Here is a 6000-nt window from a genome sequence, read left to right as displayed (position 1 = left end):
AGAATCCAGGTACCAGAGAACACTGAGCGGACAATGGCTGCCTCAGGCTCACTTGCCGCAAGAAGGCTGTGCAGGGGTGACTCAAGAGCCTCACTGTTGTCTTAATTTGCATTTCCCTAATGACATAGGATGTGGAGCATCTTTTCATATGCTTATTTGCTGTCTGTATATATTCCTTGATAAGATCTTTTTCCCATTTTTAATTGGAATAGTTTCTTTACTTATGGTTGAGTTTTAAGAGTTCTTGGTATATTTTGGATAAGTTCTTTAACAGGCATGTCTTTTATAAATATTTTCTCCCAGTCTGTAGTGTCTACTTACTGTCTTGAGAGTTTTCACAGAGCAGAGGTTTTTAACTTGAATGAAGTTCAGCTTATCAATTATTTCTTGCATGAGTCATATCTTTGGTGTTGTATCTAATAAAAAGGCATCACCATACCCAGAGTCATCTGGATTTTCATGTGTTATCTCCTTGGAGTTTTATAGTTTTTTTGTTCTATAGTTAGATTTATGAGTAATTTTGAGTTCATTCTTGTGATGGAAGTAAACTGTTTCTTTTTCTTTTTTCTTTTCTTTTTTTTTTTGCATGTGGATATCCAGTTATCCCAGTAGCAGTTGTTGAAAAGACTAATTTTTCTCCATGGTATCTTCTTTGGTTTTTTGTCAAGGGTCAGCTTACTGACCGGTTTACATTTCTGTGGATCGCTTCTGGGCTCTCTATTCTGTTCCATTGATCTGTGTATCTACTCTTTCATAATACTACACTGTTTTGAGGGCTGTAGCTTTGCGGTACGTTTCTAGGTTGAGTAGTGTCAGTCCTCTCTTATAAATTTAAAATATAATACTTATTCTAAAGTGTGTAGTGTATACATCCAAATGATTCTCCCAATTAGTATTATTTTAACCAATGACCATCAAAGTTTTTAATTTTCCTATGGAGAGATCAAGATGGTACAACTACTTCATAATTCCACTAATTGGCCAGAAAGAGGCTAAGTGGTGGAATTACAGGCTTTTGAGGTTTTATTTAAGAGATTTCTGGATGAAATTCAGTATCAGCATTCTTATTTTAATTACAGATAAACATGGTATAGAACTGCAAATTCTCAGAACTCACTGAATATCTGTTACTGTAAAATTATGAGTTCAAATTTCCCCAAGTCAACTTAAAATATTATAATATATAACCAAAGCATATGAAAGGAGTATACAAAAACAAAAAATTAACTATTTCCTAAAAGACACCATTTTTTCCCATTATATACATTTTAATTGCAACTGAAATCCCATGTTTTATTACATTTGCATAAGATTTAGCATTTTTGGTTTTAATGTAAAATCCAAATATTTGCCATGCCCCAAATTTCCAATTTTGAACTCTGTAATAACTGCATATATCATTATAGAATGAAACACAAAATTATATTCTTTAAAAATCAAGGTAAATCCACAGATTTTCTAGTTTCATTGCAATGCTTTTTTAAAAGATCTTTTGAAATGTAAAGGGCATTCAGTACAAAACCCCCAAATTTGGAAACAACATTTCTGTCAGAAAAAGAAACATTATTTTAAAATGACCACATTGACAAAGAAAAACAACTCCCTGTCCTTTTTTAGAATCTAGATTTTTTGCCTTTGGAAGATTGTAAGCCCTTGGTCTCAAGCCCAAACTTCTTATCAACTCCTTGGTTTCTTCTTATTGACCCCAATATAAATTTCCTTCTTGAGTTTTAAACTCTGCCAGGAGTTGGCGGGGGTGGGGAGGATCATTGCTTTAAACTGAATTAAAACCAGTTTAATTCACCGAACTGATATAATTTCATTCACAGACCTTCTGGCTAAAATTCACCAAGTACATGAAATCAAAATGGCCCCATCCATGGGCTTCTTCCCAGAGCAGTTCCTTGTGACCAGGGCAACACCTGGAGCAACACAGATGGGAGGTAGCAGGACCAGGGAGCGCACTCCAGTGTAAGGCCTTCTGAGGGGTAACTTTCACAGTCTCCTATGCTGCCAAGGATCCTGGGGCTTTGCTTCATCTCTTAGCTGTTTGCAGTTGAGAAAGCCTGCATTCTACCAGATGAAGAGTTAAGGACAGGAAGAATATGCCCTCTTCTGCAGTTTAAAAAAATAAAATTCCTTCGTGTCTTCTGCCAGATGGCAAGGTTCTCCTGGCTTGTGACCCAGGGGCAAATCTAAACCCCTTTCATGGGCCCTTAAGGCCAGTAAGACATGGCTTCCGCCTCACCCACACCACCCTCCGAGGCATCACATATATGCTCCATTCACATGTCACATAGTTTTGTGATTGCTTTGTTTTGCCTTCACATATTAGTTTCCCAGGGTCACTGTAACAACATATCGCCAACTGAGTGGCTTAAGCAACAGAAATGTACTGGCAAACTTGCCTGGAGGCTACAATGAGATCAAGGTGTCAGCAGGGTTGGTTCTCTCTGAGGGCCATGATGGAAGATTTTGTTTCATACCTCTCTTGTAGCTTCCGATCGTTTTCAGGCAATCTTTGGCATACTTTGGCTTGTGGAAGCATCACTTTGCTCTTTGCCTTCAAGTTTATGTGGTGTTCTCCCTGTGTGTGTCTTTATGAAAAACAAAATTTAACTGAGTAGACATTAAAGATCTTATTGTCTCTGTACAAAGATTCATGATTCAAGATTCAAGCAGCATCAACAATCTAGCAGATGGAAAGTTTCCCTGAACAGTTATACAAGGCAAGAGATTTTATAGGCAGACTAGAGCGAGAATAAAGAAGTTGTACTAGGCAAAAAAGCAGATTGTTTATTGCAAGATGACTTTCCTTAGAGGGGATGGCAAGGGTCTGCCAGGCAGATTACCTGACTAATGTTGGTCAGGCGATTCTTGATTGACTAGGGTAAGATTCCACTTCTGGGAGAGCTGAAACTGTAATTAAAGTCTTAGTTTGTTGATTTGGGGCTGGGCATAAATGACTCCATTTAGGGCCTGTTGTCTTTTCAACATCTTCACATAATCTCCCTTCTACGCACATCTGACTCTGTGTCCAAATTTCCCTTTATAAGCACACCAGTCATACCACACCACGTGTGTGTGTGCATGTGGGCAATTGCTCAGTAATGTCCGACTCTGTAACCCCATGGACTGTAGCCCACTGGGCTTCTCGGTGCATGGGATTTCCCAGGCAAGAATACTGGAGTGGATTGCCGTTCCCTTCTCCAGGGGAGCTTCCCTACCCTGGGATCAAACCTGGATCTCCTGCATTTCAGAGAGATTCTTTACCATCTGAGCCACCAGGGAAGCCCTTATTGCCTAGTAAGGTCACATTCTGAGGTCTTGGGGGTAAGAGTTGGTGGGACACAATTCAACCTGGAACACTTTGGTAACACTGAAACGGTCAGAGCTTTAAGGACAGGTCTGTCCTGTCACCCATTTTAGCCCCAGAGCCCCATTAATACCTGTCACAGTGTGTCAAATATTCAGTAAGTATTTGCTGAATGGGCTTCCCTGGTGGCTCAGACAGTAAAGAATCTGCCTGCAATGCGGGAGACCTGGGTTCGACCCCTGAGATGGGAAGATCACCTGGAGAAAGGAATGGCAATCCACTCCAGTATTCTTGCCTGGGAAATCCCATGGGTGGAGGAGCCTGGTAGACTACAGTCCATGGGCTCGCAAAGAGTCAGACACGACTGAGCTACTTCACTCACTCATTCACTCAGAACTACTGTGCACAACCCAGCAATTCTACTTCCAGACATAAGCCCAAAAGGGTTGAAAGCAGAGACTTGAACAGGTATTTATACAGCACATTCATAACAGCATTATTCATAGTAGCCAGAGATGGAAACAACTTCTCACTACATATCTTCTTCTATCTGAATTATTTGACCAGAAGCTAGCACTTTTTTCTCTTCCAATTTTTCCTCCTCCTGCCGCTCCTCTTTCCCCAAGTAAAGGAGGATTTAAAAATTCGGAAGTGATTATAGCTGCCTTAAAGAGAAAATTACTCCAAGGAGAAGAGAACCATCCTCAGTGCTTACATATACAACCAGGACTCGAGCAGAACTTTGAGCCTTGGTTGAGGAATGTCCCAATTTAAGTCAGGATCCATTGGAATTTGCTAATAAATTCAAGTTAACCATCTGCTCCTATGAGCTCAGGTTTTCAGATGTATATCAGTTAATACAGCTGTTAGTTTCTGAAAGCAAAGCAAGGGCATGAATAAAGAAAAAAGGATGGAAACACCTCTTAGTGAACTTTGAATCATGTACTCCAGAGGCTCACACTGAATACAAGGGATTAGCTCAATAACTACTTGAACTTAATCCAGAGCTTTTTCCAAAAACTGTAGACTGGAAAGAGATTCAACAGTGTAAGCAAAGATCAAATGAATCAATTCTGGACTATTATGAAAGGTTTTGGGGAAAAAAAAGAAAAAATTTAAGCAATATTCTGGCTTGACACCTGAGTCATTCTCTAACCACCAATATGATCCTTTGCTTAATTCTGTCTTTTCAGAAGGCTTAGATGAGGATTTGGCAACTTAGTCAAAAGACAATCTGGGATGGTAAGTTACACATAAACGCTCTTGTTATACTGGCTGACCAACTTTTCAAAACCATTAAAAGAAAAAAAGGAGCAATCTATGAAAATTATGAACCTTCAATTGCGCCAATTAAGTACACAATGCCTGTTGAAGGTTAAGCGACCCCCAACTGGTTTAATTCCCAACCAGTAGAGAAGCTAGCTTGAAAGAAAATAGTAATAAGTCCTGAGGAAATAAGTCCTATTTGAAGAACCTGATTTTTGCTCCCTGATCCTTGAGACCAGAGCTCTCAGGATCGCTTATCTACACCATCTCTAATTTCTGAAACTGAAGGGGGACAAAAAGGGTATGAAGCCTTTAAAAAATTTTTTTAATTCCAACTGCTATTTATAAACTAGTGAGTTTCATATTGTGATATATGACTCATGACTAGACTTAGAAAATGAAGTTAGAACTCGCATTGTGTCTGTCTGAATACATGTATGTCTTAAGAGTCGTCAATATAATAATCAGTATAATACTTTCATTGTGCCTAGGTTTAATATAAGCTAACTAAGATCTTATATGCGTTGCAAATTTGTCAGCAAGGAAAATAACTCAATGTGAAGAAACTTTTAAGGAAAGAAAATGTAATAAGATAAGAATTGTAAAGAGATAATGTAAAGATATACAAAAAAATGTAATGAGATAATGGAATAAGAGGAAGTTTATTGAATAGCTAGGTCACTCCTAAACAAAATAAGGTACTGAAACATTTAATACTAAACACAGGCTCCCTCTTATAGAAAACCTAAAGATATTTTGGACTACTAATGAATACGTTTGGTGTCATCCTGAGAGGTTCTCTATAAGAAAGCAAATATTTTTAGAAATTTTTTCTAAATTATCTAAGTTATTATCACTGGTATTTATGTTCATCAATCTACAGAATACTAATATAAATGACAGTTGATGGTTGCTTAAGGAAAGTAGGATGCGTATTCTCAGTAAAGACGGCCTGTAAATGGAATTGAATTTTATTAAGAAAAAAGGAAGTAGGTCTGGTTTACAGATGACTGTTTCTGGATGGGCAAATTAAGTGATGGCTACAGAAAGCGAGGAAGGTTTGCGGAAAGTAGACCACAAGAAAAGCATTTCATGCATGGTACAAGTTTTCTTAAGATGCTGAACTGCCTTTGGTAACAGATTTTAAGATGTACCTCTTAAGTGATCTGTTCTGTAACTGGCCTTTGGAATCTTTGTTACTTTAGCTAAGTGAATAACTGTTGTTTCACAGTGACATATGATCCTATCGGACTGAGTGTTCTAAACTCTTTTCATATTTATTGACAAAATTTTCTAAATCAAAATTTAATGAAGTCCTTTGACCTCTAGTTAACTTTGGGATGCTTCAAAGGGCCCCTGAAACATCCCAAAGAGAGATATTAAACTAACTAGGTTTTTTGGTACATTAAATTACATGG

Source organism: Giraffa tippelskirchi, chromosome 9, assembly GCF_054371585.1.
Source record: "Giraffa tippelskirchi isolate mGirTip1 chromosome 9, T2T-mGirTip1v1.2.pri, whole genome shotgun sequence".
Taxonomy (NCBI): Eukaryota; Metazoa; Chordata; class Mammalia; order Artiodactyla; family Giraffidae; genus Giraffa; species Giraffa tippelskirchi.
Note: the sequence above shows the minus strand (reverse complement) of the source record.